Here is a 24676-nt window from a genome sequence, read left to right as displayed (position 1 = left end):
ACCTCCATCAGAAGGTGTGTGGCTTAGCTGGACAGGTCAGGCCCCATCATCGGAGTCCCCGTTTCACATTTGATGATGCACCACTGTTTGTGAAACACTTGGAAAGCGTTCGAAAGAGCAATACACTGAAAGTACACACGTCAACATGATATCATACTCTGCAATGTATGACAAATACAGATTACGAAATAAATGTCTCATGACAATAATAATAAGTTGTGAATAAAGTTTCACTATTATTAATATGTTAACCAGCCAAGTTAACCCTTTAACTACCTGATCCAAACACGAGTTAGAGGACGAGTTATCCCTTTAACTACCTCATCCAAACAGAGGACGAGTTAGAGGACAAGTTATCCCTTTAACTACCTGATCCAAACAGAGGACGAGTTAGAGGACAAGTTATCCCTTTAACTACCTGATCCAAACAGAGGACGAGTTAGAGGACAAGTTATCCCTTTAACTACCTCATCCAAACAGAGGACGAGTTAGAGGACGAGTTATCCCTTTAACTACCTGATCCAAACAGAGGACGAGTTAGAGGACAAGTTATCCCTTTAACTACCTGATCCAAACAGAGGACGAGTTAGAGGACAAGTTATCCCTTTAACTACCTGATCCAAACAGAGGACGAGTTAGAGGACAAGTTAACCCTTTAACTACCTGATCCAAACAGAGGACGAGTTAGAGGACGAGTTATCCCTTTAACTACCTGATCCAAACAGAGGACGAGTTAGAGGACAAGTTATCCCTTTAACTACCTGATCCAAACAGATGACGAGTTAGAGGACAAGTTATCCCTTTAACTACCTGATCCAAACACGAGTTAGAGGACAAGTTATCCCTTTAACTACCTGATCCAAACAGAGGACGAGTTAGAGGACGAGTTATCCCTTTAACTACCTGATCCAAACAGAGGACGAGTTAGAGGACGAGTTATCCCTTTAACTACCTGATCCAAACAGAGGACGAGTTAGAGGACGAGTTATCCCTTTAACTACCTGATCCAAACAGAGGACGAGTTAGAGGACGAGTTATCCCTTTAACTACCTGATCCAAACAGAGGACGAGTTAGAGGACAAGTTATCCCTTTAACTACCTGATCCAAACAGATGACGAGTTAGAGGACAAGTTATCCCTTTAACTACCTGATCCAAACAGAGGACGAGTTAGAGGACGAGTTATCCCTTTAACTACCTGATCCAAACAGAGGACGAGTTAGAGGACGAGTTATCCCTTTAACTACCTGATCCAAACAGAGGACGAGTTAGAGGACGAGTTATCCCTTTAACTACCTGATCCAAACAGAGGACGAGTTAGAGGACGAGTTATCCCTTTAACTACCTGATCCAAACAGAGGACGAGTTAGAGGACAAGTTATCCCTTTAACTACCTGATCCAAACAGATGACGAGTTAGAGGACAAGTTATCCCTTTAACTACCTGATCCAAACACGAGTTAGAGGACAAGTTATCCCTTTAACTACCTGATCCAAACAGAGGACGAGTTAGAGGACGAGTTATCCCTTTAACTACCTGATCCAAACAGAGGACGAGTTAGAGGACAAGTTATCCCTTTAACTACCTGATCCAAACACGAGTTAGAGGACAAGTTATCCCTTTAACTACCTGATCCAAACAGAGGACGAGTTAGAGGACAAGTTATCCCTTTAACTACCTGATCCAAACACGAGTTAGAGGACAAGTTATCCCTTTAACTACCTGATCCAAACAGAGGACGAGTTAGAGGACGAGTTATCCCTTTAACTACCTGATCCAAACACGAGTTAGAGGACGAGTTATCCCTTTAACTGCCTGATCCAAACAGAGGACGAGTTAGAGGACAAGTTATCCCTTTAACTACCTGATCCAAACAGAGGACGAGTTAGAGGACGAGTTATCCCTTTAACTACCTGATCCAAACAGAGGACGAGTTAGAGGACGAGTTATCCCTTTAACTACCTGATCCAAACACGAGTTAGAAGGACAAGTTAGAGGACAAGTTATCCCTTTAACTACGTAATCCAAACAGAGGATGAGTTAGAGGACGAGTTATCCCTTTAACTACGTAATCCAAACAGAGGATGAGTTAGAGGACGAGTTATCCCTTTAACTACGTAATCCAAACAGAGGATGAGTTAGAGGACGAGTTATCCCTTTAACTACGTAATCCAAACAGAGGATGAGTTAGAGGACGAGTTATCCCTTTAACTACGTAATCCAAACAGAGGACAAGTTAGAGGACGAGTTATCCCTTTAACTACGTAATCCAAACAGAGGATGAGTTAGAGGACGAGTTATCCCTTTAACTACGTAATCCAAACAGAGGATGAGTTAGAGGACGAGTTATCCCTTTAACTACGTAATCCAAACAGAGGATGAGTTAGAGGACGAGTTATCCCTTTAACTACGTAATCCAAACAGAGGACAAGTTAGAGGACGAGTTATCCCTTTAACTACGTAATCCAAACAGAGGATGAGTTAGAGGACGAGTTATCCCTTTAACTACGTAATCCAAACAGAGGATGAGTTATCCCTTTAACTGCCTGATCCAAACAGAGGACAAGTTAGAGGACGAGTTATCCCTTTAACTACGTAATCCAAACAGAGGATGAGTTAGAGGACGAGTTATCCCTTTAACTACGTAATCCAAACAGAGGACAAGTTAGAGGACGAGTTATCCCTTTAACTACGTAATCCAAACAGAGGATGAGTTAGAGGACGAGTTATCCCTTTAACTACGTAATCCAAACAGAGGACAAGTTAGAGGACGAGTTATCCCTTTAACTACGTAATCCAAACAGAGGATGAGTTAGAGGACGAGTTATCCCTTTAACTACGTAATCCAAACAGAGGATGAGTTAGAGGACGAGTTATCCCTTTAACTGCCTGATCCAAACAGAGGACAAGTTAGAGGACGAGTTATCCCTTTAACTACGTAATCCAAACAGAGGATGAGTTAGAGGACGAGTTATCCCTTTAACTACGTAATCCAAACAGAGGATGAGTTAGAGGACGAGTTATCCCTTTAAATACGTAATCCAAACAGAGGATGAGTTAGAGGACGAGTTATCCCTTTAACTACCTGATCCAAACAGAGGACGAGTTAGAGGACAAGTTATCCCTTTAACTACCTGATCCAAACAGAGGATGAGTTAGAGGACAAGTTATCCCTTTAACTACCTGATCCAAACACGAGTTAGAAGGACGAGTTAGAGGACGAGTTAGAAGGACGAGTTAGAGGACGAGTTAGAAGACACATGATCTGGATGCATGAAAGGAAACAAGCTAAAAAACAAGCACAACAAAAAAGCATACCATCCAGCATCACTGCAAATTAAAATTATAACAATACATGGCAATTAACAATGACTCCTCCCCCTTTCAGAGTGAGGAGTTTGGAACAAATGAGAACACACTAAAACAGTCCATATAGTGCAAATACCTTCCCCACCCCTACTGTATTTCCGACATCTCTTCCGTTTAAAGCATTCATCTACAGTATACAATTTCCTGTCTTGTTAGTGTAGATACACCGTTTAGCAGAATTCTCAGTAACGTTAGCCACAACCAACTTGAAAATACAGCTGTTTATATACCTACCCAGAAAATAAACACGCAATTCCAGTGCAACAATTTCCATACAAGGTTTATCTAAAGCCATCCTGTCTGAGAGAGCTACTCTCGCTGTGTGTGCAATGTCTTGTGCTTGTCCAATAGCCAACACGGGTTTGTGATATTCATCTTTATCGTTACAATTGATACCTTTGCTGTAAAACCAGCTGAGGATCGCATCGTTATTGTCACTTGAGTTCAAACCCATTTTATGTGCAGGAATGAGATACTCAGCGGCATGGATCTCCCATGTCTCCAAAAACGCAGCTATCAACTTAACATGATCGTTTAGCTCGCTATCCATACTGAAAATAAGGAACGCTTCACGAATTCAAAAACGAAACAGTACAATTTTGTATCTTTATGTCTCCAAAACTATCAATGGCCTATTCACAGTGTCTAGGAAGAGCAGGCCACAATAAATCAACAGTTCAGAGGCAAACTCAAATAAGTCCAAATCCCCAAAAAGATCCGCAGTGTCCATGTGCTACCATTAGGTTGGGAGAGCTAAGTTTTTTTAAACGTGACATTTAAATATTCAATGTTATGCCTATGTCCTCTTTCCTTGTCCTAGTCTTGTTAAATGTTTTAGAACGTATCCTTTTTCAAATTAGATTCAGAAGGAATTGTTCTTTAAATGTTGGTGAATGGAACCTGGAAGAAAATAGTACAATTACACATCACGTCAGGGTCACCATTACGTAGTTGAATGAAAATGATGTTGAATATAATAAGTAATAAATGACATTCATCAATCTGACTCCATTATTATGTGAATAAATGCAACAGACCCTGTACGTCTCTGGTGGATCAAGTCAAGGTAGCAAGCTTTGCATCACCTCTCAGTATGACTATAATGAACATCTTTCACTGTTATTGAATTGAATTGAATTGATGTGGACCCAGAGGATATCACTGGTAAGTATTAATGACAATAACAAACAACCATCAATACATTCATTTAAATTGACATTCTCCCTAACCTTAAAAATCAACCATATTCATTTCACATTAAAACACTCTGTCCATTGCACATCATACATGTAAGTCAAATAAATACTCCTGACCAGCAGTAGGGGGCACAAGGGGCAGTGGAGTGGTTTCTCTTCCTTAGACAACCTTGTCCAAATGAAAACCTTCAACCGATTTTAAAGCTATTTCTACTTTTTCTTTGCTTGATCTCCAGGGGGAGGCTATTCCATAGCCGTATAGAAATGACTGTAGAGAAAAACATGCTCCTCGCAGTACTGTTTACTCTTGGGATTTATGCAGTTACTAAGATACTAGATACAAATAGCTAATCCTGACGTCCAATGTTGTAGCATTCATTTATTGAGTCAAGTAGTCCAGGGATGTCAAGGTGGAACCCAAGCACATGCTATGTGTAGTGTAAATTATATTTACCAATAGACCTACTAAATGTTGAACGTATAGTCAATTATTACTCTGTAAAACAAGGAATGCATTTACTCATTTCAACTAATAGAATGTATTAGTTACCAAAGAATGAACACTAAAACAAGTACATAGAATACATTATACATGACATAATAACACAGAGTAACTGACAATCAACTAAATAAGACTTAACGAGGTAACGTGTCTTCAGTTCAACATAATCGCTAAGAGAAATAACTAAACTCAGCAAAAAAAGAAACGTCCTCTCACTGTCAACTGCATTTATTTTCAGCAAACTTAACATGTGTAAATATTTGTATGAACATAACAAGACTCAACAACTGAGACATAAACTGAACAAGTTCCACAGACATGTGACTAACAGAAATTGAATAATGTGTCCCTGAACAAAGGGGGAGGGAGTCAAAGGGGGTGACGTTGTTGCTGGTGATATCTGGTGAGGACCTGCCTTTACAACAGGCCTACAAGCCCTCAGTCCAGCCTCTCTCAGCCTATTGCACACAGTCTGAGCACTGATGGAGTGATTGTGCGTTCCTGGTGTAACTCGGGCAGTTGTTGTTGCCATCCTGTACCTGTCCCGCAGGTGTGATGTTCGGATGTACCGATCCTGTGCAGGTGTTGTTACACGTGGTCTGCCACTGCAAGGACGATCAGCTGTCCGTCCTGTCTCCCTGTAACACTGTCTTAGGCATCTCACATCTGCAGTCCTCATGTCTCCTTGCAGCATGCCTGAGGCATGTCCACGCAGATGAGCAGGGACCCTGGGCATCTTTCTTTTGTATTATTCAGAGTCAGTAGAAAGGCTTCTTTAGTGTCCTAAGTTTTCATAACTGTGACCTTAATTGCCTACCGTCTGTAAGCTGTTAGTATCTTAATGACAGTTCCACAAGTGCATGTTCATTGATTGTTTATGGTTCATTAAACATGTGATTCACACTAACATGAGTTAGTTTCGGTGATTCAAGTTTCATCAGACTTCACACCTCTCCTGGCGTCAGTGACCCCAGGACTTCTGTGGGAATGTCTTATCCCTGAGATTGCCACATATAAGGTGTGGCTCTCTCCTGTGTGATGCAAATATATGGCCATCCATCTAAACAATGTATTGAGTCCAAACGCTGGGCCTCAGCGCCCGCAAGTACCACCTTATCATTTTTTGTTCTCTTTTGTTCTCCGAGGCTTCCCTTTCTTTCTCCTGCAACTCCTTTTTTTTAATCTCTTCTTCCCTCTTCTTTAGAAAATGGTGCATCTCCTCAAACTGGATGCTGTAGTTTGGTCAGGTGCTCAATGGAGCTGTTGTCACAGAGTGAGGAACTGAATTGCCTCGTCTAGTTCCTCCTGGCGCCACGGCTGTCTCTTTGATACGTTTAAACATCTGCTCATCATGCTTCTCCCCATTCATGCGTATGACACAAACCAACTGTTGGTCTGTTGCACAAGTCAGTCTCCTTGTAAGAGAAACAATTATGAGAATAACAATATGTAAAGTCTTTCCAGAACATCCCCATAGAACACTGGAGAAATTAAATGACAAAATTCAAGAAGCGAATGAAAGGATTAAAAAAAGTCTGTTTTGTAAAAGGCTTTAATTGAAATGAATAGGAATCTCTGGATCAATGGACAATTTTCCATTTAATTAGGCTGAGCTTTCAGTGGTCAGACCTTCATCAGGCTTTTATTACCTAAACTTATCAATCCAATTTAGTTAGAAAACTCACCCATCTTCCCATTATGGAATGCTACATTTTTCGTCTGATCTTGTTAACCTTTTTCAGGCCATGCTCTTCAGAACATGTTTTTTTTTTGTGAGGTTTCCTTCAGCTGTTGGGATTGTAGCGCGGCAACGAAGTCAAAGGTTCCGTGTTCTCAGACAGTTTGTAAAGCATTGTCTGCAGAATGAGAGACTGCAAGAAAGGCTAATTGGCAGGGCTGGCTCTGGTCTTTTGGGGGCCCTAAGCAAGATTTAGTTTTGGTTCCCCCCAATAAAGGAGGGGTCGGGGAGCCCCCTAGTGGCCAGGGCCCTAAGCGGCTGCTTATGTTGTTTATGCCTGGAGCCAGCCCTGCTAACTGGATCAGTGAAGAGAGAAAGACATGCATAACAGGTTAGTTTCTCCATGTATGCGGCAGAGGCCATCTCTCTCAACTAATCCTTACCTAAACCTGGGTCAGAATAAGGAAATAGTCTCTCAAGCCAACCATTAATTCATTTCCTTAAGCTACTTCTCATTTTATGGCGGTATAACTGATTAAGTAGGTCAGCTGATGTTATGATACACTTTTACTTCTGCAAATTACCACACAGTTTGGTTTGCTACCCAACATATCAGTATGAATTATTACACCCTCCTCTCAAGGAAGTATGATAATGTCACAATCATCAAACCAATTTGGAATCACTGGATTTATCTTTGCACAATAGCCCCACTGTATGTGGTAACGAATAATCTGACATCTGCCAGGAATCTTCCAAGATCTTCAATTACTGGCAACAGCGTACAGAAGTGCAACATCACACTCTAGTGGTTAACATGTAACACGTCAACATGTAGTAAATGTGACTTCAGAGACAGTAGCTGAGGTTGTTACACAGCAAACATACAGGATAAGCTAAATACTTCATACTTTTCTGTCCTGGCCCTAAGATATGATTGATGTAACTTATTTGTATCTTCAGTTTGCCCCTTTCGTGTGCCAACCTATAGGTATTTTTAATGACATTGTTAAGGGGGCTGTGTGCACATCAACAGCACACTCAATTTAGGTTATCAAATCTAATCAAACTTTATTTGTCACATGCGCTGAATACAACATTACCGTGCAATGCCCTTAACCAACAGCGCAGTTCAAGAAAGAGTTATGAAAATATTTACCAAATACACTAAAGTGAAAAATAATACAAAGTAACACAATAAAATAAAATGTATTTATATAGCCCTTTGTACATCAGCTGATATCTCAAAGTGCTGTACAGATACCCAGCCTAAAACCCCAAACAGCAAGCAATGCAGGTGTAGAAGCACGGTGGCTAGGAAAAACTCCCTAGAAAGGCAAAAACCTAGGAAGAAACCTAGAGAGGAACCAGGCTATGAGGGGTGGCCAGTCCTCTTCTGGCTGTGACGGGTGGAGATGATAACAGAATATGGCCAAGATGTTCAAATGTTCATAAATGACCAGCATGGTCAAATAATAATAATCACAGTAGTTGTTGAGGGTGCAGCAAGTCAGCACTTCAGGAGTAAATGTCAGTTGGATTTCATAGCTGATCATTAAGAGTATCTCTACCACTCTTGCTGTCTCTAGAGAGTTGAAAACAGCAGGTCTGGGACAGGTAGCACGTCCGGTGAACAGGTCAGGATTCCATAGCCGCAGGCAGTACAGTTGAAACTGGAGCAGCAGCACGGCCAGCTGGACTGGGGACAGCAAGGAGTCATCATGCCAGGTAGTCCTGAGGCATGGTCCTAGGGCTCAGGTCCTCCGAGAAAGAGAAAGAAAGAGAGAAAGAGAGAATTAGAGAGAGCATACTTAAATTAACACAGGACACCGGATAAGGCAGGAGAAGTACTCCAGATATAACAAACTGACCCTAGCCCCCGACACAAACTACTGCAGCATAAATACTGGAAGCTGAGACAGGAGGGGTCAGGAGACACTGTGGCCCCACCCGATGATACCCCCGGACAGAGCCAAACAGGAAGGATATAACCCCACCCACTTTGCCAAAGCACAGCCCCCACACCACTAGAGGGATATCTTCAACCACCAACTTACCATCCTGAGACAAGGCAGAGTATAGCCCACAAAGATCTCCGCCACGGCACAACCCAAGGGGGGGCGCCAACCCAGACAGGAAGATCATGTCAGTGACTCAACCCACTCAAGTGACGCACCCCTCCTAGGGACAGCATGAAAGAGCACCAGTAAGCCAGTGACTCAGCCCCTGTAATAGGGTTAGAGGCAGAGAATCCCAGTGGAATGAGGGGAACCGGCCAGGCAGAGACAGCAAGGGCGGTCCATTGCTCCAGAGCCTTTCCGTTCACCTCCTGGGCCAGACTACACTCAATCATATGACCCACTGAAGAGATGAGTCTTCAGTAAAGACTTAAAGGTTGAGACCGAGTCTGAGTCTCTCACATGGGTGGGCAGACCATTCCATAAAAATGGAGCTCTATAGGAATAAGCCCTGCCTCCAGCTGTTTGCTTAGAAATTCTAGAGACAATTATTCGGCCTGCGTCTTGTGACCGTAGCATACGTGTAGGTTTGTACGGCAGGATCAAATCAGAAAGATAGGTAGGAGCAAGCCCATGTAATGCATTGTAGGTTAGCAGTAAAACCTTGAAATCAGCCCTTGCCTTAACAGGAAGCCAGTGTAGGGAGGCTAGCACTGGAGTAATATGATCAAATCTTTGGGTTCTAGTCAGGATTCTAGCAGCCGTATTTAGCACTAACTGAAGTTTATTTTGTGCTTTATCCGGGTAGCCGGAAAGTAGAGCATTGCAGTCGTCTAACCTGGAAGTAACAAAAGCATGGATTCATTTTTCTGCATCATTTTTGTGTCACAAACCGGCTCAAAGCCCATAACAAAAGGGAGACAACGTGGAGATAAGGAGTAACAAAATATATATTTATTTAATAAGTAACTAAGTACAATAGTGTCTGTATTCAGTAATCAGTAGTGTAAGTGAGTGTTTTGCATGCATGAATGTGATAATGCAGGGTGTTGAAAGATGCTACAGCAAACAACAACAAAAAACACCCAGAAAAACAACCAAATCTATAAAGGTGTCTGCATGGAGAGAGTCTCCTCCATGAATGGGGAAGTGGTGTATTTATCCTGGGAGACACCGGGCCCAGGTGTTTCCCATGTAGCTGACGACCCTCCCAACTCTGCCCACCGGCATCCTAATAAGGAAATAACAAAGAGAGAATACGGCAGACAGAGTGGGAGGGTCGTCACATTTGGACAGAAAGTTTCTGATTTTTTGCAATGTTATGTAGGTGGAAAAAAACTGTCCTTGAAACAGTCTTGATATGTTCGTCAAAAGAGAGATCAGGGTCCAGAGTAACGCCGAGGTCCTTCACAGTTTTATTTGAGACGACTGTACAACCATCGAGATTAATTGTCAGATTCAACAGAAGATCTCTTTGTTTCTTGGGACCAAGAACAAGAATCACTGTTTTGTCCGAGTTTAAAAGTAGAAAGTTTGCAGCCATCCACTTCCTTATGTCTGAAACACAGGCTTTTAGCGAGGGCAGTTTTCACCATGTTTCATTGAAATGTTCAGCTGTGTGTCATCTGCATAGCAGTGAAAGTTAATATTATGTTTTCGAAAGACATCCGCAAGAGATAAAATATATAGTGAAAACAATAGTGGTCCTAAAACGGAACCTTGAGGAACACCGAAATTTACAGTTGATTTGTCAGAGTACAAACCATTCACAGAGACAAACTGATATCTTTCTGACAGATAAGATCTAAACCAGGACAGAACTTGTCCGTGTAGAGCAATTTGGGTTTCCAATCTCTCCAAAAGTATGTGGTGATCGATGGTATCAAAAGCAGCACTAAGGTCTAGGAGCACGAGGACAGATGCAGAGCCTCGGTCTGATGCCATTAAAAGGTAATTTACCACCTTCACAAGTGCAGTCTCAGTGCTATGATAGGTTCTAAAGCCAGACTGAAGCATTTCGTATATATTGTTTGTCTTCAGGAGGGCAGTGAGTTGCTGCGCCACAGCGTTTTCTAACATTTTTGAGAGGAATGGAAGATCCGATATAGGCCGATAGTTTTTTATATTTTCTTGGTCAAGGTTTGGCTTTTTCAACAGAGGCTTTATTACTGCCACTTTTAGTGAGTTTGGTACACATCCGGTGGATAGAGAGCCATGTATTATGTTCAACATAGGAGGGCCAAGCACAGGAAGCTGCTCTTTCAGTAGTTTAGTTGGAATAGGGTCCAGTATGCAGATTTGACGGTTTAGAGGCCATGATTATTTTTATCATTGTGTCAGGAGATATAGTACTAAAACACTTGAGTGTCTCTCTTGATCCTAGGTCCTGGCAGAGTTGTGCAGACTCAGGACAACTGAGCTTTGAAGGAATACGCAGATTTAAAGAGGAGTTCGTAATTTGCTTTCTAATAATCATGATCTTTTCCTCAAAGAAGTTAATTAATTTATTATTGCTGAAGTGAAAGCCATCCTTTCTTGGGGAATGCTGTTTTTTAGTTAGCTTTGCGACAGTATCAAAAATACATTTGGGATTGTTCTCATTTCCCTCAATTAAGTTGGAAAAATAGGATGATCGAGCAGCAGTAAGGGCTCTTCGATACTGCACGGTACTGTCTTTCCAAGCTAGTCGGAAGACTTCCAGTTTGGTGTGGCGCCATTTCCGTTCCAATTTTCTGGAAGCTTGCTTCAGAGCTCGGGTATTTCCTGTATACCAGGGAGCTAGTTTCTTTTGACAAATGTTTTTAGTTTTTAGGGGTGCAACTGCATCTAGGGTATTGTGCAAGGTTAAATTGAGTTCCTCAGTTAACTGATTTTTGTCCTCTGATGTCCTTGGGTAGGCAGAGGGAGTCTGGAAGGGCATCAAGGAATCTTTGTGTTGTCTGAAAATTTATAGCACGACTTTTGATGCTCCTTGGTTGGGGTCTGAGCAGATTATTTGTTGCAATTGCAAACATAATAAAATGGTGGTCCGATAGTCCAGTGTTATGAGGAAAAATATTATTAAAAAAACATATATTATAAAACAAAATAACTATAACGAGGCTATATACAGGGGGTATCGGTACTGAGTCAGTGTGCGGGGTATAGGTTAGTCGAAGTAATTCGTACATTTAGGTGGGGGTGAAGTGACTATTCATAGATAATAAACAGCGAGTAGCAGCACTGTTAAAATCAAATGGGGGAGTGTCAATGTAAATAATCCAGTGGCCATTTGATTAATTGTTCAACAGTCTTATGGCTTGGGGGTAGAAGCTGTTAAGGAGCCTTTTGGTCCTAGACTTTGCACTCCGGTACCACTTGCCGTGCGATATCAGAGGAATCAGCCTATGGCTTGGAGTCTTTGACAATTTTGGGGGCTTTTCTCTGACACCGCCTAGTATATATGTCCTGGATGGCAGGAAGCTTGGCCCCAGTGATGTACTGGGCCATACGCACTACCCTCTGTCGTGCCTTACGGTCAGATACCATACCAGGCGGTGATGCAACCGGTCAAGATGGTCTCGATGGTGCAGCTTCTCCTGAGGGGGAAAATGTGTTGCCGTGCCCTCTTCATGACTGTCTTGGTGTGTTTGGACCATGATAGTTTGTTGGTGATGTGGACACCAAGGAACTTGAAACTCTCGACCCACTCTGCTGCAGCCCCTTTGATGTTAAAGGTAGGCTTGATCGGCCCTCCTTTTCCTGCAGTCCGAGATTATCGTTGTCGGTTATCAGGCCTACCATTGTTGTGTCGTCAGCAAACTTAATGATGGTGTTGGAGTTGTGTTTGGCCACGCAGTCGTGGGTGAACACAGAGTACAGGAGGGGACTAAGAAAACACCCCTGAGGGGCCCCAGTATTGAGGATCAGTTTAGCAGTTGTTTATGCAGGATTATAGAGGGTCTGCTGTCCGGACCTCTGGCAGTCTCTATGGGGGTGCCACAGGGTTCAATTCTTGGACCGACTCTCTTCTCTGTATACATCAATGAGGTCGCTCTTGCTGCTGGTGAGTCTCTGATCCACCTCTACGCAGACGACACCATTCTGTATACTTCCGGCCCTTCTTTGGACACTGTGTTAACAACCCTCCAGGCAAGCTTCAATGCCATACAACTCTCCTTCCGTGGCCTCCAATTGCTCTTAAATACAAGTAAAACTAAATGCATGCTCTTCAACCGATCGCTACCTGCACCTACCCGCCTGTCCAACATCACTACTCTGACTTGACTTAGAATACGTGGACAACTACAAATACTTAGGTGTCTGGTTAGACTGTAAACTCTCCTTCCAGACCCATATCAAACATCTCCAATCCAAAGTTAAATCTAGAATTGGCTTCCTATTTCGCAACAAAGCATCCTTCACTCATGCTGCCAAACATACCCTTGTAAAACTGACCATCCTACCAATCCTCGACTTTTGCGATGTCATTTACAAAATAGCCTCCAATACCCTACTCAACAAATTGGAGGCAGTCTATCACAGTGCAATCCGTTTTGTCACCAAAACCCCATATACTACCCACCATTGCGACCTGTACGCTCTCGTTGGCTGGCCCTCGCTTCATACTCGTCGCCAAACCCACTGGCTCCATGTCATCTACAAGACCCTGCTAGGTAAAGTCCCCCCTTATCTCAGCTCGCTGGTCACCATAGCATCTCCCACCTGTAGCACACGCTCCAGCAGGTATATCTCTCTAGTCACCCCCAAAACCAATTCTTTCTTTGGCCGCCTCTCCTTCCATTTCTCTGCTGCCAATGACTGGAACGAACTACAAAATCTCTGAAACTGGAAACACTTATCTCCCTCACTAGCTTTAAGCACCAACTGTCAGAGCAGCTCACAGATTACTGCACCTGTACATAGCCCACCTATAATTTAGCCCAAACAACTACCTCTTTCCCAACTGTATTGAATTTATTTATTTTGCTCCTTTGCACCCCATTATTTGTATTTATACTTTGCACATTCTTCCATTGCAAAACTACCATTCCAGTGTTTTACTTGCTATATTGTATTTACTTTGCCACCATGGCCTTTTTTGCCTTTACCTCCCTTCTCACCTCATTTGCTCACATTGTATATAGACTTGTTTATACTGTATTATTGACTGTATGTTTGTTTTACTCCATGTGTAACTCTGTGTCGTTGTATCTGTCGAACTGCTTTGCTTTATCTTGGCCAGGTCGCAATTGTAAATGAGAACTTGTTCTCAACTTGCCTACCTGGTTAAATAAAGGTAAAATAAAAATAAATAAATAAAAAAGTATACAGAACATTAAGAACACCTGCTCTGTCCTGACATAGACTGACCAGGTGAATCCAGGTGAAAACTATGATCTCTTATTGATGCCACCTGTTAAATTCACTTCAATCACTATAGATGAAGGGGGGGAGACAGGTTAAAGAATGATTTTTAAGCCTTGAGACAATTGAGACAAGGGTAAATGGTCAAGACAAAAAATGTACGTGCCTTTAAACAGGATATGGTAGTAGATGCCAGGTGTAATTGTTTGTGCCCAGAACTGCAGGGTTTTTCAAGCTCAACAGTTTCCCATGTGTATCAAGAATGGTCCACCACCCAAAGCCAGATTCATCCAATTTGACACAACTGTGGGAGACATAGACACCACTAATGCAAAGGGTAAAATAATATAGAACACCACACATTTTATATGAATACTTATCTGTTATCGCCGAATTCTGAGACTGCCATTATTAGCACCCCATAATGAGAAGAGAGGGGTGAGTTTTGATAACTAAATTGGATTGATAAGGTAAGGTAATGAAAGCCTGATGAAGGCCTTACGCCCGAAAGCTCAGCCTAAATATGTTGACAATTGCCCTTTGATCCTGAGTGTACAGAAATTCCGTTTCATTTCAAGTAAATACTCAAGGCATAGACACCGGTAATGCAAAGTTAGAGTATTTTTTTAAATTTTGATTTCACCTTTATTTAACCAGGTAGGCTAGTTGAGAACAAGTTCTCATTTACAACTGCAACCTGGCCAAGATAAAGCATAGCAGTGTGAACAGACAACACAGCACATGGAGTAAACAATTAACAATTCAATAACACAGTAGAAAAAAAGAAAAAGTCTATATACATTGTGTGCAAAAGGCATGCGAATAATTACAATTTTGCAGATTAACACTGGAGTGATAAATGATCAGATGGTCATGTACAGGTAGAGATACTGGTGTGCAAAAGAGCAGAAAAGTAAATAAATATAAACAGTATGGGGATGAGGTAGGTAAATTGGGTGGGCTATTTACCGATAGACTATGTACAGCTGCAGCGATCGGTTAGCTGCTCAGATAGCAGATGTTTGAAGTTGGTGAGGGAGATAAGTCTCCAACTTCAGCGATTTTTGCAATTTGTTCCAGTCACAGGCAGCAGAGAACTGGAACGAAAGGCGGCCAAATGAGGTGTTGGCTTTAGGGATGATCAGTGAGATACACCTGCTGGAGCAGATACACCTACCTAGCATGGACTTGTAGATGACCTGGAGCCAGTGGGTCTGGTGACGAATATGTAGCGAGGGCCAGCCGACTAGAGCATACAGGTCGCAGTGGTGGGTGGTATAAGGTGCTTTAGTAACAAAACGGATGGCACTGTGATGAACTGCATCCAGTTTGCTGAGTAGAGTATTGAAAGCTATTTTGTAGATGACATCGCCGAAGTTGAGGATCGGTAGGATAGTCCGTTTTACTAGGGTAAGTTTGGCGGTGTGAGTGAAGGAGGCTTTGTTGCGGTATAGAAAGCCGACTCTAGATTTGATTTAAGATTGGACATAAAGAGTAAAAAAATATACAATTTTATTTGTCAAGCATTTAATATATAATTTTATTTGTCAAGTTCTTTGCACACAAGTTACAATATGTGCAAGTGAGGAAGATGAACAACCTGTGTGAAAAGCCTCTAATCATCTAAATGATAAATTGTTCATTATAAAAAGTCAACAAGTATGATACAATTTGGTATACAGTCAGATCCATAATTATTGGCACCCTTGATAAAGATGAGCAAAAAAAGACTGTATAAAATAAATAATACTAATACTGAGATATATTGTATGCAAAAGAAAATGGGAATTGTATATGATTTTAGACTAATACAATTGCTCATGGAAAGAGATTTTGTAAGAATGAGGAAATGGCCTTCTTCTTATATTTAAAGTGTAACTTATTAAATTGATCAAATAGTTTGCACTTTGCCCTGCTGTAGATCACCACACATTCAAATCAAATCAAAATCAAATCAAATTTATTTATATAGCCCTTCGTACATCAGCTGATATCTCAAAGTGCTGTACAGAAACCCAGCCTAAAACCCCAAACAGCAAACAATGCAGGTGTAAAAGCACGGTGGCTAGGAAAAACTCCCTAGAAAGGCCAAAACCTAGGAAGAAACCTAGAGAGGAACCGGGCTATGTGGGGTGGCCAGTCCTCTTCTGGCTGTGCCGGGTAGAGATTATAACAGAACATGACCAAGATGTTCAAATGTTCATAAATGACCAGCATGGTCGAATAATAATAAGGCAGAACAGTTGAAACTGGAGCAGCAGCACAGTCAGGTGGACTGGGGACAGCAAGGAGCCTTCATGTCAGGTAGTCCTGGGGCACGGTCCTAGGGCTCAGGTCAGTTGAAACTGGAGCAGGAGCATGGCCAGGTGGACTGGGGACAGCAAGGAGTCCTCATGTCAGGTAGTCCTGGGACATGGTCCTAGGGCTCAGGTCCTCCGAGAGAGAGAAAGAAAGAGAGAAGGAGAGAATTAGAGAACGCACACTTAGATTCACACAGGACACCGAATAGGACAGGAGAAGTACTCCAGATATAACAAACTGACCCTAGCCCCCGACACATAAACTACTGCAGCATAAATACTGGAGGCTGAGACAGGAGGGGTCAGGAGACACTGTGGCCCCATCCGAGGACACCCCGGACAGGGCCAAACAGGAAGGATATAACCCCACCCACTTTGCCAAAGCACATCCCCCACACCACTAGAGGGATATCTTCAACCACCAACTTACCATCCTGAGACAAGGCCGAGTATAGCCCACAAAGATCTCCGCCACGGTACAACCCAAGGGGCAACCCAGACAGGCCGACCACAACAGTGAATCAACCCACCCAGGTGACGCACCCCCCCCCCAGGGACGGCACGAGAGAGCCCCAGCAAGCCAGTGACTCAGCCCCCGTAACATTGTCTATGAATAGTTAACGTGTCTGTTATCAGCCAAGACACAGAGCCAGAAATCTTATAGCAGTAGGAAAGGAGGCTACATGTGCAACATCATATTCTAGTGGTTAATCATTTTAAACATAGACTTTAGTCAGACGTTGTGTTACACAGCAAACATTCAGAATCATTTGCCCTGGCCCTAAGATATGTCAGTTATGTTAATCTTCAATCTGTCCCCAACATTATTTGAATGACGATGAGGGAGACTAGGCACATCTATTCCACCCGTATAATTTACTTTGCAGGATTATATGCATGCTTGTGAACTCCTCAACCATAGCAGTAACCAAACAGAGAACAAACAACCCCTTATCTGACCACAAAAACAGACTTCTGAGACTGGGATGCACCTGGTCTGCCTCTGACATACACAGTACAAGCCACCTATAAAATCCGTGAGAACATCACTTGGCAAGGAAGATGCTGCTGCAGACTGCAACCACGTCCTCAACCTGCCAACCCAAACAGGACATGGTTGAATGACACCCAGACAGAGTTGCAGATTACTTCACCCTCACAACACAACAGTATCTGATGACAGACATGGACTATATACTGTAGCTCTACAACCCCAACACATTTAATTGGGTAAATATTTTCACATGAATTGTGCAGGAAACACATACAGTACATTGGTAGCCTAAAATACAAGGTACTCCAAAATCCTTCTCATCTAGCAGAGCCCACTTCAGTAGCCTACACTTTCTCCCATGTGATATGTTTACCATAAACTATATTGAAATGAATGACATCTCCAAGCAGTTTAGACTAATCGTTTGACCAAATATCGTAAGAAAGGTCACGAATTGGAGCCACATCTCATACTCATATCGATGCCTGTCATCCGATAGATCCTGCGTCACACCAATTGCTCCAGAAACAATAGCGCCATAGGGGGATCTATACGTGCTTTATTTCAAAGGGATATTGTATCCATTCCTTGTGTCACAACTTACTGGAATACGTTTGTCAATAATATCTGTTGGGAAAAAAAGGTCTGGTTATTACAACAGAAATACCTGCTTGTTAACAAGGTCAAAGAGGTCTCTTTCAGAATGATCCATAAGTATTACCCTGCAAATCATTACCTGAAGAAACTCAAAATAAAGACATAACTATACTCTTTGTGTTGAGCATCCAGAAACAGTTTTGCATTTATTTTGACAAAGTCTACATGTAAGTAAATTATGGAAAAATATTCATAGTTTTATAACTGTTAATATGTTTTGATTACTTGTTTTTTTTATGGGGGCGAATGTGCTGCTCAGTCCCTTCATTTTACCTCATAAATGTAACTGTGCTAATGGCAAAATGTCATATTCATAAATGTATATTCAATAATAAAAACCACTCTTCCGTGTTTTTTATAAGGAATTCAAGCAGTACAATAAGACAATTCTAATAAGAAAGCTGTTAAAGCAATCAATATGTGTGTTTCTTTTAAGGTCTTTGTATAATCTGTAATTACCTCCTAGCATATGTCATCATTGTCTGTTTGTATACGTCTTGTATGTATACTGGTCTTTTCTGACTTTTTTTCTTTTCTTCTTCTAATAATAATACAAATACATCGGCATAGGGGGTGGAATATCATTGGACACCATCAGCCTCTTTAAATTCGACTGCATACCATTTTGCGTACCTACACAACTAAACTATACTACAAATATAACGCATGTGGCTTGGTGTGAGAATGTACCATGTGGTCATTGTTTTACTAAAAACCCAAGTCAATAGGCTATACACCAACTTAACTGTCACAGATCCACAAGTAGCCTAAAACTATACTGTACAGCTCAAAGAATATATATATATATATACATATACATATACATACACTACCGTTCAAAAGTTTATGGTCACTTAGAAATGTCCTTGTTTTTGAATGAAAAGCACATTTTTTTGTCCATTAAAATAATGTAAAATTGATGAGAAATAGAGTGTAGTCATAGTTAATGTTGTAAATGACTATTGTAGCTGGAAATGTCAGATATTTTATGGAATATCTACATAGGCGTACGGAGGCCAATTATCAGCAACCATCACTACATCACTCCTGTGAGTCTCAACGTCAACAGTGAAGAGGCTACTCCGGGATGCTGGCCTTCTAGGCATAGTTCCTCTATCCAGTGTCTGTGTTATTTTTCCCATCTTAATATTAGATTTTTATTGGCCAGCCTGAGATATGGCTTTTTCTTTGCAACTCTGTCGAGAAGGGCATCATCCCGAAGTCACCTCTTCACTGTTGACCTTGAGACGGGTGTTTTGCAGGTACTATTTAAGGAAGCTGCCAGTTAAGGATTTGTGAGGCATCTGTTTCTCAAACTAGACACTCTAATGTACTTTTACTTGTCCTCTTTCTCCTCTTTCTATTCTGGTTAGAGACAGTTTGCACTGTTCTATGAAGGGAGTAGTTCAGAGCATTGTCCGAGATCTTCAGTTTCTTGACAATTTCTCGCAAGGAATAGCCCTTAATTTCTCAGAACAAGAATAGACTGACTGGTTTCAGAAGAAAGTTATTTGTTTCTTGCCAATTTGAGCCTGTAATAGAACCAACAAATGCTGATGCTGCAGATACTCAACTAGTCTGAAGAAGGCCAGTTTTATTGCTTCTTTAATCAGAACAACAGTTTTTAGCTGTGCTAACATAATTGCAAAATGGTTTGCTAATGATCAATTAGCTAACACAACTTGCCATTGGAACACAGGAGTGATGTTTGCTGATTATGGGCCTCTGGATGCCTATGTACTGTATATATTTCATTAAAAATCAGCCGAGTCCTATATGGACATAACCTGAAAGGCCGCTCAGCAAGGAAGAAGCCGGCTTGCAACTGCACGTTTCCCTTCATGTCTTTGTCGGTGATTGTTTGTTGTATGTTTTGTGCAAGTCATGTTCTGGTGTGCCACGGGTTTTGTACCCTTTTATATTATTTTTGTATATATTGATTTTCTGAGCTTTTTTTAGCATTTATTAAACTGCTCCGTTTATACCAAGTTCACTCTCCTGCGCCTGACTTCCCTGCCACCAGCACGCACCCATTACAGTCACAAAAACTGTTGTGTTATATAGCAAATGTGCTCACTCTGGTCTTGGCATGTGCACTCTAGCAAACAGCTCACAGATATAGTGCAGGTAGGCTCCCTACATTATGAGATCATTACGAATAAGAGCGATATAATTTTTATTTGTCAAACGGCAGCCAAGCATCGATCATCATGTCACCATAATAAAACCCTTGATATTTATTGGAAAGTAGCATCAATCTCATTGCATGCACTTTCACCACCCTATGCAGTTCATCATAACTTATTTAATGTGTAGCCCAACTGAGTACCATAAAATGAGTCAAAATACCCATAAAACCTAGCAGTAAAACTCGAAAAAGGTTCCAATAATTTTCCACCATTCATATTTCCGTAGGGTATTTTAGAACTACTTCATGTAAGGTCTGTGTTTTGTGTAGGTTTACCCTGGCTTGATCTTTTCATAACCGCCCAAATCTTTCCCCGACAAGGTCACTTTTATAAATATATTCGCAAGTAATTACGCAACAAAATGAAATGCTAATTAGATGCTAATGTGGCTATCAAACAGAACTATACAACCTGTTGCAAGCTTTGCCGTAATCACTCAAGACACAGGGTGGGGAAAAGCTCCATATTTCTCAATGCAAACTCTCATCGACAATTAGCAAGTAACCTAGTTAGTAAATTACATAGCCTTTTTAGTTTATTGTGTAATTAATTGATATTGTGTGTTTCTTGTGTGTATTCTTATTTTAGCACTTTTTCTAATTACTAGCTACTGTAGCATTTCTTAATTAATTGAATTGTTTTAATTTCCCTGGCCTTTGTAGCTAACTAGCTAACCTTAGATCTCTCCGTAGATCCAAAGCAAGGATGGTTCTGTGGTGTGTACTGGATTGTAACCACTACTCCGATAAGTGTGACCTCTGTAAGCAAGAGGCATCGCTGGAGCTGTGAGATAAGGTAAGCCATGCTTGCTAGCTGCTAACAAGCTATTTTGGTTAGGTCAAATATCTGTGGTTAGCTAGATGTTTTTGAAAATTAGCTAGATAGCCACTGACTGTAGTTAAGTGTATAACACACGTTACTTTTCTAATAAGTAAAAATAAAACCAGCATAGGCTAACATAATGACTGTTGTGAACTTTTATTGTTGACAAGTCTTTTGTGAGCTAGGCAACTATTTAACTTCCGCTCACAGTTTGTGTAGTCATACTTTTGAAATGTTAGCAAACCAGGGCAGGGATATAGCTTGCTAAATACTGCCTGGTGGGCTAGCTAGTTAGGCACCTTGGTTGTCTAGTTTGCTGCATTAGATAATATTAGCTGGCTAACGTTGCACAGTATCTCACGTGGTGTAGTCGGACTTTCCCAACAGGCGGTGGGTGACATGCTAGCAAATGTGACTAACATTAGCAGTTAGTGCTAACTAGCTAATGTTAAATATCACTGCCGTGGTGGACTAGCTAGCATGACACCACCTATGGGTTGGGGAAAAGTCTGACTACATGAACGATGAGCTAACGTGACTAGCTAGCTAAACGGTATCTAAATATCCCTGCCCTTGTGGACAAACATTAGCTAGCATGTCACCACATGTCACCACACCTGGGTCCTCGCTGCCTTGGGGACAAACAACCGATTGGCAGGACCTCCTTTCGGACCCGGTTCGATAGCTTGAGCTCGTCTCACGGTATCCTCAACTTGCCACGAGATCGGGGCCACGATCTTAGCGGCAGGAAGGACAGGCATGTCAGTATCTTCTCGAATGGCAGGAGCGTAGACTCTGGACAAGGCGTCCGGTTTGAGATTCTTCGACCCGGGCCTATAGGTGAGGATAAACTGGAATCGATTGAAGAAAAGAGACCATCGAGCTTGTCTGGAGTTCAACCGCTTCGCCTGCTGGATATATTCCAGATTTTTGTGGTCCGTAAGCACTTGAAATGGTTGAGAAGTCCCCTCGAGCCAGTGTCTCCATTCCTTCAATACCATCTGAACCGCTAGGAGTTCACGATACCCCACATCGTAGTTCCTCTCGGCCGGGGTAAGCCGGTGTGAGAAGAAGGCGCAAGGGTGGAGATTCTTGTCTTCACCCCTCTGAGACAGGACAGCTCCAACACCAAACTCTGATGCGTCTACCTCCACCACAAAAGGTTAATCCGCAGTCGGTAGTGTCAGGATGGGAGCAGAGAGGATGCGCAGAGAGGGACTGCCACCAAGCTGAAGTTCTTGATGAACTTGCGGTAAAAGTTTGTGAAGCCCAGGAAACGCTGAAATTCCTTAACGGACTTGGGGGTGGGCCAATCCGCTACCGCCCCTACCTTCCTGGAGTGCATTTTGACTCGACCGGGTCCCAAAAAAAGCACAATGGGGGCATCTAGTGGCCAAAACCGGAACAATCCTGGCCAAATCCTGACAAGTCATTTGAGAAACCAAGGCTGTTGAGTCTGCCGACAAGAATGTGGTGATTGACAGAGTCTAGAGCGTTGGCCATGTCGATGAATACGGCTGCACAGTATTTTCTCTTATCGATGGCAGTTATGTTATTGTTAAGGACCTTGAGTGTGGCTGACGTGCCTCCATGACCAGCTCTGAAACCAGATTGCATAGCAGAGAAGTTACGGCGGGATTCAAAATGGTCGGTGATCTGTTTGTTAACTTGGCTTTCGAAGGCCTTAGAAAGGCAGGGTAGGATAAATATAGGTCTGTAGCAGTTTGGGTCTAGAGTATCTCCCCCTTTGAAGAGGGGGATGACCACGGCAGCTTTCCAATCTTTGGGGATCTCAGACGACACGAAAGAGAGGTTGAACACTCTAGTAATAGGGGTTGCAACAATTTCGGCAGAACATTTTAGAAATAGAGGGTCCAGATTGTCCAGCCCGGCTGATTTGTAGGGGTCCGAATTTTGCAGCTCTTTCAGAACACCAGCTATCTGGATTTGGGTGAAGGAGAAATGGGGGAGGCTTGGGCGAGTTGCTGTGGGGGGTGCAGGGCTGTTGACCGGGGTAGGGGTAGCTAGGTGCAAAGCATGGCCAGCTGTAGAAAAATGCTTCTTGAAATTCTCAATTATCATAACATTCTACCCATGAGGCCACAAGGTAATTTGACTGCAGGAAAGGGCTACTGATTATATTATTGATTAAGTGTCTCTTTCCTTGTAGAATGTTGACAGCTGTATAGAACACATTGTATTGCTAAGATGCTCAAACTTAACTTAATAGATACACTCACCAACACAGGATAAACTTTAACCTTCATATTGGCCCTGACCAAACCGGTAAGTATCCACTCACTATAGCTGCACTTCGCCACATGCTCATCATTGAAAAAGGCAAAAAGGTCTGAAATAGACACCAAAGACGACATACTGTACAAACAATTATGTAGGCTAAGTAATACAAAATAATTGTTTTACCTACTGCTCTCCTAACTAGCTAGCTAAAGCTTAGTCAATGGCGAGAAAGAGAAAGACGGAATTCATTCAATTCATTTCAATGCAGCACAAGGTCTCTGATCGTGCTGATGAACAGTAGCTGACAATGACGGCTAGAGATGACATGCAGGAGATTCCTGCAGGAGTTTTTTTGTCTTCCCTGTTGCTAATTAGCATTTCAAATTTGGGGGAGTAAATTGAGGTTTACATATTGATAAAACGAACCATGTCTTAGAGAGAATTACACGGTGATCAAAACGTGAAGTCCAAGATGGACAAAGGGGGTGCTGTTGGGGCTGTGTTTCTGGACCTAAGGAAGGCTTTTGATACTGTTAACCATGAGATTCTCATCACAAAATTGTCCAAGTTCAACTTTTCCCCTGATGCCTTGAGATGGATGAAATCATACCTTGAAGGCAGAACTCAGTGTGTCAGAGTGAGCAATGAGCTGTCGCCCACTCGTAGCTATGATGTGGGCGTGCCCCAAGGGTCAATACTGGGGCCCCTCCTGTTCAGCCTGTACATTAATGATCTGCCTTCTGTATGTACTGGGTCTGAAGTTCAAATGTATGCAGATGATACAGTGATATATGTGCATGCAAAGAGCAAACAACAAGCTGCACAAGAACTCACTACTGTAATGGTCCAGGTTACAAAGTGGCTCTGTGACTCGTGTTTGCATCTCAATGTGAAAAAAACTGTTTGCATGTTCTTCACAAAGAGGGCAACAGATGCTACTGAGCCAGATGTCTATGTGTCAGGGGAGAAGCTCCAGGTGGTATCCGATTTTAAGTACCTTGGCATCATACTTGATTCCAACCTCTCTTTTAAAATGCATGTGAAAAAGGTCATTCAAATAACTAAATTCAATCTAGCTAATTTCCGATTTATACGAAATTGTTTGACTACAGAGGTAGCAAAACTGTACTTCAAATCTATGATACTCCCCCACTTAACATACTGCTTGACTAGTTGGGCCCAAGCTTGCTGTACAACATTAAAACCTATTCAGTCTGTCTACAAACAGGCTCTCAAAGTGCTTGATAGGAAGCCCAATAGCCATCATCATTGTCACATCCTTAGAAAACATGAGCTCTTGAGTTGGGAAAATCTTGTGCAATACACCGACGCATGTCTTGTATTCAAGATCCTTAATGGCCTGGCTCCCCCTCCACTCAATATTTTTGTTAAACAGAAAACCCAGACATATGGCAGCAGATCCAC

The 24676-nt window shown here is 42.1% G+C and overlaps 1 long non-coding RNA gene across 13 annotated transcripts; it reads right to left on the bottom strand.

Annotated features, from left to right (window-relative positions):
* Positions 1 to 653: 653 nt before the first annotated feature.
* LOC127912784 (uncharacterized) lies at positions 654 to 2198 on the bottom strand. 13 transcript variants are annotated; one of them, XR_008083413.1, is made up of 5 exons: positions 1864 to 2198; positions 1394 to 1442; positions 1149 to 1344; positions 855 to 1050; positions 654 to 712 (listed from the first exon to the last, which is right to left on the bottom strand). It is a non-coding gene; the product is annotated as an uncharacterized LOC127912784 (long non-coding RNA). The 13 variants fall into 13 exon arrangements; XR_008083403.1 differs by lacking the exon at positions 654 to 712 and having other exon boundaries at positions 743 to 1050; XR_008083408.1 differs by lacking the exon at positions 654 to 712 and having other exon boundaries at positions 743 to 1050; positions 1149 to 1295.
* Between the last annotated feature and the right edge of the window lie 22478 nt (positions 2199 to 24676).

This window comes from Oncorhynchus keta, chromosome 28 (genome assembly GCF_023373465.1).
Source record: "Oncorhynchus keta strain PuntledgeMale-10-30-2019 chromosome 28, Oket_V2, whole genome shotgun sequence".
In the NCBI taxonomy this organism is placed as follows: Eukaryota; Metazoa; Chordata; class Actinopteri; order Salmoniformes; family Salmonidae; genus Oncorhynchus; species Oncorhynchus keta.
This window is presented reverse-complemented; position numbering and strand designations above follow the sequence as displayed.